We start from the raw sequence: 13,244 nt of genomic DNA, 5'->3' as shown, positions 1-13,244 counted from the left end.
AAGAGTAGGTTTACGGTTTACGATAATTTAAGTGATTATGTGATTTTCATTTGTCTATGTAATTTTAAAACATGTAAATACAATTTTATTATTAAAAAATCATTATTCATTTATCTTTAAACAAATTATCATTAAAACCTTTTGCAATTTGAAAAAAAATTGGGGCCATATTGATTTCAAGTTGGCCCACCCAGGAAAAATTTTGTTCCTACGTGCCTGTACATGGATATCTGAATGTACCACAATATCCTTCTCCCAAACCGCTCCAGTAAATCACTGGTCTTTTGTGTTCAGAATCCAAGTTTCGCTATCATAGATTACCATCTGTTTAATTAGCGTTGTGTACATCCTAAGCTTTGTGGTATTACTGGCTAGTCCACTCCTCAGAATCTTGGACATGTCGAAGATGCTCAGTTCTCTAACATAATCCTTTTCTTTACTTCTTCTTTTTTGTCCCGATGTTAAGTTATTGTGGATGCAAGGTACTGGAATCTACTCACCACTTCGAAGCTGTAGTTCCCTATTATATCCTGTCTTTGAAAATAGGATTGCTACATCCTTACATCCGATGGTATTTCATCTGGGCCAGGCGATTAGTTGTTTTTCAAGAATTTCTATATCACCCCAATCTGGTAGGATTTTTTCTTTTATCGCTCTTTAGTCAGGTAATTTTGGAAAATCTGTTGTAGATTCTTTTCCATCGGCATTCAATAGGGCTTAGAAACACTTTTTTATCCACCTAGCTTGATCTTCCTTCAGTATTAGAATTCTAGCTTCCTTGATCCTTATGCTGCTTCCCTGACTCATATCGCGCTTCCTGATTCTTTTTATTTTTCTTGTAAAATGTTCTGACTTCTTTATTTACTGTTCTATTATCTTTTGTTTCGATTTTCTTGTTTATGGAAGTAATTTTTTCTTTCTTACTTTTTGTATAGCAGTGGCTCTGGTACTAATATAGTCCTTCCAATTCTGCCTCGTGGATCTCTCTAGCTATTTTATTCTTTTGCAATTTATAAGGTTTACTGCGTTTTTACAATCGGTATCAAATCAGCGGTTCCGATGGTTTTTCTCCCCAGATCTCTTTTGTAGTCATGACTAGGGATTCCTTCACATTTAACCTTCGGCTCTCTATGGACATGTTTTTCTCTGTTTCTGCTGAAATTTCCTTAAGGCATTCTCTGACATTATCCTAGAATAACATCCTTCCTCCCTCTATCTTCAGGCTTTCAATTTCCACAGTGTACCTTGGTTATTGTTGGCCTTTGGGGTACTTTTAATGCGAATTACGTCAGGACCTCTGATACCGTTTACACTACTGCTGTGACTACTCACAATTAGGATGTGATCCCTTTAATTTGTTGTACAACGATCTGGTGATTTCCTGGTATACTTATGTATATTCATCTGGAGTAACCTATGCGTACATTTATTGTAGATAATCGGTAGTAGCGAAACTAACTAGTCATTAATTACAAAACAGAAATTTTTATTGTTGACACATCTAACGTTTAAAACCATGAATATACTCGTTTTATAACTAACTTTTTGAAATTTTTGTTCTATTTCCATTAATCTTTTCAACTCCTTACTTTTCAATTTTTTAGATTAAACCTGTACCCCAGTATTTATGATTTAATAATTTTAAAATAGATTAAATTAACAGACCGGCAGTGAGTCCCCTCAATACTATAAACGCTTGCTTATTTCATAAAAAATAAAAGTTTCTAGGTAACATCCCATTTAACAGGATTGTTGACTACAACTTGTGAGGGAGGGGAGGAATAATTTGGCCTGAACTTGTGTTCCAAAAACATTTTAATGAAAATTCAGTTTTTTTAATTAATCGAAAAATACTGGTATCATCTTCAACAATTTTAGGTGCTCCTGGTCACTCTAAACAAAAAAATATTTCAACCTTATTTTTGTAAATTGGTTCAGCACTTCACCTGAAGAAGTGATCTCTCCAACATAAATAAAATGTATTCATGATGATTTTTAAGTCGACTTTATTTATTATTTGCGATATAAAAGTAAAAAACTAATTGTAAAATGAGATTTGCTAATGCTTCCTGCAATTCTGAATCCAACGATACACCATCAGTGGGATTTTTAGAGTAGTAAGACTTTATTTGTGGTACAAAACTGGTTTTGAGACTTAGCTTGTTCTATGTTTTCTTAGCAATAATTTCATCCTCAACCCCACTTTCTAAAATTTATATTTTAAACCAAAGAAAGTAATACATTTTTCATACCAAAATATTTCTAAAGCATCAATGAGGCAGATAAGGAAAAATCTCCGGAGCCCAGACTTATTCCCGATTTATATAGGCGTCTAACATTAGCAAGGTAGAATGTTGAATTTTGATTCGATCATTGCAGCCTTGGGAACTGTGAACCAAGTTTTGCCACCCTCATATGGAAGGCAAAGCAGGGCTCCAATAGACCCCAGCGTCATTGGTATTGATGGTCAGTGGAGACAGTGAGACCACATGACATTAATGCACTCATAGCTTGAGTGAAGAAGCTGGTCATTGCCAGAACTCCAACAGCAATTCACAAAAGGTCTCGGGGCTAATGCCGTTTCAACTTCCAGATTGGTTTCAATATTGTCTTGTAGATCACGTCTAGCGGACTGAGAATAGGGGGATGAATAGGAACCATTGTGGTTTACTTGGAAAAATCTATCAATGAGAAAGGAACGAATTATGAGAAAGTATGTAGGAGGTAGAAATTTACGGAGTTTGTAAAGCAGTCCCGGGTGCCAGACTCAATCAAAAGCCTGTTCTACATCGAAGAAGACTCCCGCTCAATACATTACACGCTCTAAAGAAAACAAGACTACGTTCACTACACGATGACATTGCTGGATAGTAGAGTGGGATGTTCGAAATCCAAACTGGTGATCAGGGATTATATGATTGGAATCCAGGATGGGGTATAGGCGCTTCAAAATGAGTTTTTCAAGGATTTTGCCTATGATCGGTAATAGAGAGATAGGGCGATATGACGATGGGTATTCTGGAGGCTTGGGGTTTGGGGATCATTTTAACTATAGATAATTTACAGGGGTTAGGAAAATATGTGGAACGGAGTACGGCGTTATATATGTAAGTGAAGAATAGGATGGCTTTCCGAGGAAGAAGTTTTAGAATGTGGGATGTTATTAGGTCGTATCCAGGAGCTTTGCGGGTAGATAATCTTTGAATGATACTAGATATTTCAGAAGAATGAAATGCTTTAGGTGGGAAGGTCATTTGGAGCGGAATATTTAGTTCTGCTTCAATACATTCAAGATGAATTGGGTTAAGGGTATGAGGATGTGGAATAAAGGTTTTAAAGAGGTGTTGTCTAAATGTTTGTGATTTTTCTGCGTCAGTTTTGGTCCAGGTTTGGGATTCGGTAGAAGTGGGTGGTTAAAATCTTTGAAATTCAGCAGTTTTTTAGTGGTCCTCCATAATGATTTGTCAGTAGTAGTAAGATTTTCAGCAAAGTTAATTAAATTTTGAATTTTGTATTTTCTGATTTCTACTTTTAGTTTGTTAGTCAATTTGGTGTAATACGTTTTGTCAGTTGGATGTCTGGTCCTATGCCACTTCGATCTTGCTTGGCGTCTTTCCCTTTATAGGGGTATTCATGATCTTTGGTTTAACATGTTAAAGCGTGTTAAATGGAAAAACTCATGTTAAATCGAAAAAAATTGCCTTCTTTTACCATGGTAAAACGAAATAACATTTAACATGGCTGAGAGTCTGTTACTTGGTCTGTTAAATGGAGAGTGACGTCACACAATAGACCAATTGAGATCGCCGCCATTTTTGTTGTGACAGCTCAGTTCTTTCGTGTGTTTATGGTATTCATATCCCTGTTATTAAACCAGAATGGATAATTTTAATGATACATTTGAGAAAAAAAAACAATGTAATTTCATTCTACTATCTGAAAATTTGTAAACGCTCGCCAGATAAAAATCTCACTATATGAACCATGTAATTATTCTTAGGGGACATATGTCCCAGAATAAAGTTATTTTTTCATTTCATTTCATAAGCTATACTTTCACACAAATTCCACTTTTCACTTACTCTAGGCATGTTGTAATTAATTACTTAAATCAAAATTGAAGTAAACAATAACATAAGGGTCTGGAAGGAAGGTTATAAACATAAAGGCTTATACAACAAGTTGCTGAGAAAATCCGCTAGGGACTCATGTGCATTTAACGTTTAACATGACTTCAAATTGGGCTGCTCACAATCTTATAGTTATAACATTTAACATGGCAAAACATTTTACATTTAACACAACATCATGAATACCCCGTGGCAGGTTATTTTGTTTATTGTTATTAATTAGCCTATTAGCCGATGTGTTGTCAATTATACTTGTTCTTACTGATTCTGTGAGTTTTTCTATAGCTTCGTCGATGTCTTGTTTTGTCTTTAGTTGAATATTCAAGTCTAGTTTTTGTTCCAAGTCGTATCCAAATCTGTCCCAGTCAACTCTTCCTGTAATCAATGAAGGTGCGGAGGGCTTTGGTACAAAGCATGAATGTAAAAAAAGCAGAACTGGACTATGATCTGATGATAGGTCGTCCAGGGATTCAACAGTGGTTTGAGAGGGAGAAATCTGAGAGGTGATAAATATATCAATGATATCAGAGCGCTTTTTGAGGGATGTAGGCCAATAAGTCGGATTTTTGGGAGAGAGAATGGAATAGGTATTGTAGGTGGAAACACGGGATAGGATGTTACCACGGGAGTTGGATGTGCGCCATCGTTGGTGCTTAGCATTATAGTCTCCTCCAGCAATGAAGCGCGGTCCGAGGGTTCGGAATAAGGAATCAAGGAGGTTATAAGAAAGCTTATTACCAGGAAGACAGTATACAGCTGAAAAGGTAACATGGAAAGGGCGAGTTGAAATGGTAACCGAGGTTGATTGAATTGCATCAGTTGGATTGGAAGGAATAAGGGAATGGGATAAGGATAAAAGAACCACCATGGGAAGTGTTGTCTGGATGGTCTGATCTATAAGTGATGTAGTCACGTATGTAAAAGTGTGTTCTTTGTGTGAAATGAGTTTCTGTCAGTAGGGTTATGTCAATGTGTTTATCATGTAGGAATAAGTCAAGTTCATCACGATGATTATGTAGGCCATTACAGGACAGCTAGGGGTTTTGTGCTCATCGTGGGAATGCACCGTAAGCGGGATTTCAGATAGGATTCTGGTGAGAAGGTTAATGAGAGGTTTGATGGTATCTTGAAGATCTTTCAGGAAAGATGTGAGGATAGAAGTTATATCCATTGGATTTTCATTTTAGTATTAAAAATAAACTTTTTGTATTTCATGTAAAACATCAAATTTTTGTCATTATAAAGTAGTAGTAAGTTGTATTTCCATTAAACCCTAATCCATATATTAAAATTATTCATAGAAATGAAAATCATGAAGTATTGAATGGAAGGGGATTCGTTGTATTATTTAAATCAAGGCCCTGTCAGAGCTGAAGGATGATATAATCAAAGGGATGTTTATTAGTGCGATCAAGAAATTTAATACAGTAAGTAACATGATAAAACCATAACGGAAACGAAGAACAAATGTAGATATGACTGGAAACATATACAAAAATATGAAATAATCAAACACTATACATAGAGCACATTGTGCCTTATTAAATCGAGGAACAATTAATAAATACCGATCAGGACTTATATATGGTCAATGTTCAGAAAATTGTGATGCTATTCCTAGATGTATACCAATTTTAATTAGAAGAACAATCACAGATATAGGTTCCTTAAATGAATTAATTCAATATCAGTAAGAGGCTGAAAATTATAAACGCTAAATTATATTCTTTATATTTCTTTTACTTATTATTTTCCTTTTACTCCTTTATCGTTGTTTAATGTTTCTATCTTCATTCCTCCCCCCCTCCTTATTTGATGTTAACTTACTGGCATGACTATATTAACATTAAATTAACCCAAACCTACGCAATCCTATATCACAGGGGTGGCCAACTTTTTATCTTATAAGTGTATCGCGATTGACTAGTCATAGGAGGAAGGATTATGAAATGCATACTATGTTTATATACTGTGTTCAGTATCAGGTGCATTCCAGCGAGGTATGGGTGGATAAGTAATATATATGTTCAAAACTATTATTTATTTTTTAAATCACTTATTAAGTTTTCGAGATATAGGCTCATTAAGAAAATAAATTTCCAGACCCAACTTTTGATAGCAGCGGAATGCGTTACATCGTTAACTAAAAAAATCGATTTTACGACACTTTTTCAAGATAGATTTTTGCTAACTTAAAATGCAATTTAATTTTTTTATGAACTGCAATGTATAGGTTGCTACATTATTTGTTCGTATGTAAATGTGAAACAGTTGTTATAAAGCTGTATGGCTGATAATTTGATTTCAATATTTCACTTTCGCGGTTTTTTGTTTTTTTTTTGGGGGGGGGGCAGGAAAATGTATCATGAAAGAATAATATGACTAACTTTTTGCTAATCTATCAATAGCTCGCTGAGTACAAATCGTTCTGAAATACTGACATACGGGGCTTATCTACCTACATAAAAAACAACAATGACCACCCCAGACATTGTGAGCGAGCGACGATCTACCTCAATAGGCCAAGCGATCGACTTATTGGCCAATCCTGCTATATTATGTCGTAAATTGAAAATCTAAATTAAAATCAGAAACAACTATTCTTATTTATATAAACAATACTCAGGTCACTACTGATGTACGTCTGTGAAGTCTTGGAAGCAGTATCCTTTACAAAAAAGAAAAAAATTACTATCATTCCAAAATAGTCAAAAATCCTAAGAATCACAGTGGATGCCCCTTCGTTCGTAAAAAATAGCCAATTTCATGGGAATCTACAAATGGAATTAATAGACGACTTAAAATTACGCAAGTTAAAGAAGCGCTAACTTACAACTTGAGAAATCCAACCTCAACACGAAGACTGAAGTTCAGGCTACTGCATGTACATAGACTTTTATAAAGTATATATATATATATATATATATATCTATTTCTATTATCATTACTACTATTTTATTTATTATTTTCTCAAATAGTGGAGACTATGGTATAGTCTAGCCAGATCGGGTTCCCCATTTCCTACCATTATCTATATTTATTCATCCTAACTTTATAGTTGCTTCTTGTTGGGCTTAACCCTGATAAATGCCTGGAATCTTCTTCACCACATCCATCTCTCAATGATTACTGATTGATAATAATCTTTTTACCTATTCAATGAGTGGACGTCGACTTGAAGAATAAGAAGAGTAGCAGCCTAAGGTTTCCACTCACCTCCTCTTCTCTCAAATCATTGTAAATATTAATTAGGAAAATAATCTTTATGATGAAAATTTTGATTTTATTGCGTAATAACATCATATATGAAAATAAATTGAGAATGAAATTTTTGTATTTTAGGATTATTAAGTAAATGGAATAGATCAATATGTAAATGGAAATAAGTATCATCCCTTCGGTAGAACACATAAATACATTACTGGAACATAAATTAACAAAATTATTTTAAAGATAAGTTTAATCATGTAACAACATTAAAAAGATAATAATATAAAAAAAGTTTTTTAATAATAACCCAATAGAGAACGAAGCAAAACAAAACCGATGACTCTTATTATATAGACAAATTAAATGTATGTTTATAGATAGGGTGAAGAGGCCACTGACAGATAGGTTAAAAGATTTTGAAGCTTAAATTCGTGATTTTAACAACAATGAACTTGTCTAATTTCCCGCATTTTCAATAATTAGCGATTTTTAAAATTTACCAAATTTCCAGAGAGTTTTCCCTGAAATTAGCCCTTTTCCTGAACAATTTTGGAATACTTAATAACATTTATAAGAAATTTCACCCAGTTTCCCTGATATATCACTACAGTATACGAAGTTTGAAGTTGATCTTTGAAATTCTTAATTTTCGGTCTTTTCGAACTAGGTTAGAGGGAATAACACCCCTCTACTCCGTAAGTACGTCTCTGCTTTTCTTAACTTGTCATAAACATTTTCAATATTATAAACAAAAAATATTTTCTTTTTAAACTGCACCCCCTGGCATCGTGCGCTATTTTTTCCTTTGGTAAAACCTGTTACAACAATCTATTGTGGGTCTAATTTATAACAAGTGAATAATGGCTCAAACAGTATATCTTTTATTTTGTTGCTTATTATGGAATGAGTTAGATAGCTAATTAAATATTCTGTTCTGAAATAGGTGAAGTACTCTCATTGAGCTGCTGCTTTATTAACCTTTTACATATTATTGCCTGTTATCAGTCTGAATAAATTACCAAATAGAAATGTATAATTTACTAAATGAATTATTAAATATTAACTTTGGTAACAGTATTTCCTGTCAATTCTAACCACCAATATTTTTATTGTTTCAATGTGAAATTTGGATTAGAAGCCACTTGTATTATTATATTTCTATTATTTTTACTCTTTCTTTTTCAGAAGTCCTACAATAGTTCTGAGAACATAGAATGAGCTGTGCAGGAGGTAGTTGCGGTGAAAGAATACAGAAAAGTGAAATTGATAAGTGGACAACAAGCATAAATCAAATGTTTATAAGTGAGACAGGAAGGCAGAAATTCCTCAACTTCTTAGCAGAAAGAGAAATGGGAGAAGAAGTGCTTACGGTTCACTTTTGGGAAAAATGTGATTCAATACAAAAAAAAATTAGTCAAAGGTAGCAATTTAAATTTATAAAAATGTTATACTATACTTGATTGAATTATTTGAGTTAAATGGTATGTTATTTAATGACATATACAGTAGCCATGATCAGCTTCATTATAAACATTTGATAATAGCACCTATGTTTAAAACCTGTATAAATTAACCTGTCTATATGATAAATGTATGCTTGGAGTGTTCTTTAAAATACTTATATAAATATTCAAAATTGTAACCTTATACTTACCTAATACCTACTTTAAAACCAAGATGGAGAATAAAGATCAATACTAATTATTTAAAAAATATTGCAAACAAGATTACTGATAAAGATACAACATGCCATTTCAAACATCTTGTCTTTTTTTTTTTTCTTGACTGGCCAACTAGGGTGATGCAAGTATTATTACTCCTTTCTTCTCTTTCTTTCCTTTCCTTAGGCTTTTCATTCTTCTTGACCAAGGAGATGCTTTCCATTTTCAGTGGATTTATTGTCTGTATGTTTTTACTGATCTACCACAATAACCTTCATTTGTTTGGTACATTTTCTACAATATCCTCTATATAAGCAGTGCCTTTAGTTAATTTTAAGTTTTTAAAATTCTTCTCTGATTTTTTTTAATCTCCCAGGTTATTCATATTGAATAATTTTTCAATAATTTATTTGTTGATGTTGGAAGAATTCATTCTAAGCATGTATCCATTAAATTTCAGACGCCTTTTCCTGATTGCAGTTTCCAGATCCTCTTCATGGATTTTCCTCATAATTCTTCTTTCCATTTTTATAAATTATAAATATTAGCTGTTTTATATCTTATATGTTAACTGGTTTGAATGCATATTTGTAATGCTTTATCTTGGTGCTGATGGCCTGGTTTTCCTTGTTATAAATGTTTTTGTGTTATAAATTATATTATGATAATTTATTTTTTATAATTTGATTTTACTTGATTTAATTGCTGGTTTGTCTCCATTAAATTGTATAATCTCTCCTAGATATTTAAATAAGTTTGCCATTTTGAATTATTTAGAATTGATGACCATTCCTGTTTATCTTCCACCTTCCTTCATCTCTCTCTTTCTATCGGTTCTACCATTCATCTTCTTTGGAAACCTCTCATCCGGCATTTTTTACTTGTGGCCTTGCCAACGCAGTTTCAGTCTGCCCACCATTTCAAACTTGTTTGATAGGGCTTCACTGACCCTTACCTGATATTTAATTTCCTTTCCCTTCATCTCAACTGTCTTTAATTTTGGGGGGATTCCTAGAGACCTAATATTCGTAACCAATGCACTGCACTCTTCCATCTTTTATCATGCCGATAATATTAGGCTCACTAAAAAAAGATTATCAGCTTTATTTCTCCCTAAAAAAAATATTTTATCCATTTTTGCTAGGTCATTAGGTCTAAATTATTTCAATACTTATTACTACCTCATATAATACATACATTCAAATTATTACCCCACTTAGTATCATGGTGGGGTAATAATATACCTATAGATATGGTTTAAGGTGTAGAATAACAAATAATTTTTTTCTTTGGTATTAAATGAGTTGAAATTTATTCAAAAACCAGATTTAGCTTTCTGGAAAATGAGTCAAAATTTTTTTTTTTAATAAAAAAAAAGCCAGTCACATGTGTTTTTATCATCCTCAAAAATCATTATTACATAAAAAAATTGAATAAAAAAATAAATTCATGTGTATTACTTCACAACATCAGTTGGTCCAAATTGTTTCCATTTTGTCTATTTATCTGCCGAAAATACTTTTCCGAACTGGTCTGATAAAATATTAGTTATAAAAAAATATTACCTCACACAATCGGAAAGGCAGACTGAATACTGGTGATAGATAGCTCAATGCAACCAGGAGAAGACAAAGTTCTATAATGCTACATAATGATTTAATCTATTGTGCTATGGCTTATCACTTATTTTCTCTTCCAGCAGATGAGATGCTTAGGGTCCACATTACCAAGACACCTACTTCCATGCCTTATGCTTTCAGATTATCCAAGGTGGCTTCTGGGATTCTTAATATGGCAAAGAACCCTCTATCCATATCCTTATTTAATGGAGGCTCCAGTTGCTGACATCCTCTATCCAGAGATTCTGCACTATGAGCCTCTATAGAAATGCTTCGTTGGTCTCATCTTTTACCAGAGGGAAGAAAAGAAAAATGATCCCTCCTTCATAATTTTAATTAGCCCCCAGCACCTCAGTAAATTAATTCCCTCACTCACCATATCTTGTGGTACTTTACTTTGCCTGATTCTTGAGGCTTTATTGTTGCAGGACAGGAATTCACCTTCCATTTTATCGTTTACAATATTACTAAACCATTGGTATGCAGATTATTGCTAGGCACTATCGTAACCCTGTGTCTGCTTACAGTCTTGGCACAGCTTCTTAATTTGGCTGCAACCTCCCTTGGTCACTTTACAAAAGTATCAGTTAGGATTCTAACTGTTAGTTCCTGTTCCTGTTCCAAGAGAATTCAGTGACTTCCCCTTGGGCTCTCTAACTTTTGCTTCTAATTTTGGTTAGAACAATTCAGCGTTAGCTGTAAATCATCTCAGCTTTCCTTACTTCAGTGCAAGGAAGGTCCTCCCAACCTTGCTGTATTACCAGTAGATGGTTAGGGTTGATTCATCGCCTCTACATTCTGTTCTCCCTTTGGGCTTTATAGCCTTGTCTATGATTCTGGAACCTTACAGTCTTTGCTGTAATTAGAGTGGCCTGTTGCTTCAGACATTGCTGCTAGGAATCAGGCTTCAGGCTTCTTCCTTTTGCTCCTTTTCTTATTTTCTGGGTGATATATTTTCTCTATATCTTGAAATTTGGAGCTATGTCCACCACCAAGCCTTCGCTGATAGCAAAGAGGCTAAAGTTAAAAGCATTATCATGTATAGTTATTTTTTTTATATTTGCAGTAATCTGGGCATCTTCATCAGTCTTTGCTTTGGTCACATCTCTCCTCAACACCAACATAGTTAGTCCTTTTACCTCCTGAGTTAGAGACTTGAGTGATACACCAACAGAGGATTCGTCGATTTTTCGAGGCCTGAAACATTAAAAGTACCCAAAGAATAAAATATTTATTCTTCAGATAAAAGTATTTCTTTAACATAATATGAGGGAGATGATCAAAGGTGCAGTTAAGAAGACGCGGTGAAGTCTTTGTTTCTTCTTGACTGCACCCCTAGCCACTTCCTTCATATTCACTTATGGTCAATCATTAGCCCTTCACCGGGGTTATATATTTGTCAGCCTAAGCACAGCCTTCAGCTTTATAGGAGAGAAGAACTCTACCTGTGGTTCATGAATCCTATCAGTCTCTCCAAGGGACACAACGTGGAGGTGACAGCAGTTGTTGGTAGAGACAGAGAGGACTGGTAATCCTCAGACAGTGAGTAAAGCACTAAAGCATGATTGTCACATGGAGAGTGGGAGAGATTTCCTCTCTACTTCTCCTGTTACCCTACCGATTTTACCATCTAAATGTTGGTATTACTTACATACCAAAGCAACTATTTATATATAATTTAAAACAACTTTGTTTCAGGGAACTGCCAAGAAATGAGCTTATAAGGAAACTAGATGAACTCGTTGAGCTTGCAGATGAACACATCAATTTTTCCCTTTCAGAAATGAATTATCTAAGAAATGTTCTCCAAGAAAGAGACTCTGTCAAAATCTGTGATACTTTAACAAGAGCAAAAACCTCTGCAACTCGATTATTGGATAGGCACCACAAAATATTTTCAGAACAAATCCTTAGAGAATATAAAAACCGTTGTCATTAAATTATTGTATTAATTTAAATTCTATGAGTAAAACTCCAGAAAACTGTTCTATTATCTTATCTACTATAGGTAAATTTTATTTTAAATATGAAAACGTATATTTTTTCTTGTTAAATAAATTTTCTATTATCAACATTATTTCTTCCATTTGATCCTGATGCTCTCTCTCTTTCTCTCCCTTTATCTGAAATTTTTAAATAATATAACTAAATTTAAGCTACCTAAAATTTTTACATCAATACCTCTCTTGTTAAACATATCAATTTTTGCTTCATACCATTTATAAAATTATTTAAAACAATCAATAAGTATAATCCACTAGCTCCTTCATCACATCTCATTATTTCAAATTTATCTCTTTAATATCTCTGCTTGAAATAGTCTAGTTCATTATATTTATCTTGACACATTTTTTTTTTAGATTAAATTTTTTCTGAATTATTTTTAACTTAATTTTATTTCTAACTGTTTAAAGTATTCCAACCCTATTGGTGGGGTTCATGGACAGGTTTATATTGGTCTGCACACTTTAAGAAAATAGAAAAATTTATCCGTGAATTCAAGGAATGAAAATAACCTTAATCCTGGAATCTATTATCGGATAATGGCTGCAAATAGCTGCTACTGTGGACTCTGTAGGCACATTAGAACCTGAAAGGTATCTAGAACCACCAGGGCGTGGACC

General features: G+C 33.6%; 1 long non-coding RNA gene across 6 annotated transcripts in view; it reads left to right on the top strand.

Annotated features, from left to right (window-relative positions):
- LOC106688211 (uncharacterized) overlaps positions 1 to 12,697 on the top strand; it is a 95,444-nt gene extending 82,747 nt beyond the window's left edge. For 5 of the 6 annotated variants that reach the window (XR_010844243.1, XR_010844239.1, XR_010844242.1 and 2 more), the window contains exons 2-3: positions 8,526 to 8,760; positions 12,319 to 12,697. This is a non-coding gene — a long non-coding RNA (uncharacterized lncRNA). Of the gene's footprint in view, positions 1 to 7,219; positions 7,368 to 8,525; positions 8,761 to 12,318 lie in introns of those variants that run through there. The other variant, XR_010844238.1, reaches the window with a different exon arrangement.
- Positions 12,698 to 13,244: the final 547 nt, after the last annotated feature.

Source organism: Halyomorpha halys, unplaced genomic scaffold (assembly GCF_000696795.3).
Source record: "Halyomorpha halys isolate HHAL.00 unplaced genomic scaffold, Hhal_1.1 Scaffold1081.1, whole genome shotgun sequence".
Taxonomy (NCBI): domain Eukaryota; kingdom Metazoa; phylum Arthropoda; class Insecta; order Hemiptera; family Pentatomidae; genus Halyomorpha; species Halyomorpha halys.
The sequence above is the reverse complement of the archived record's forward strand: the minus strand, read 5'-3'. Positions and strand labels throughout refer to the sequence as shown.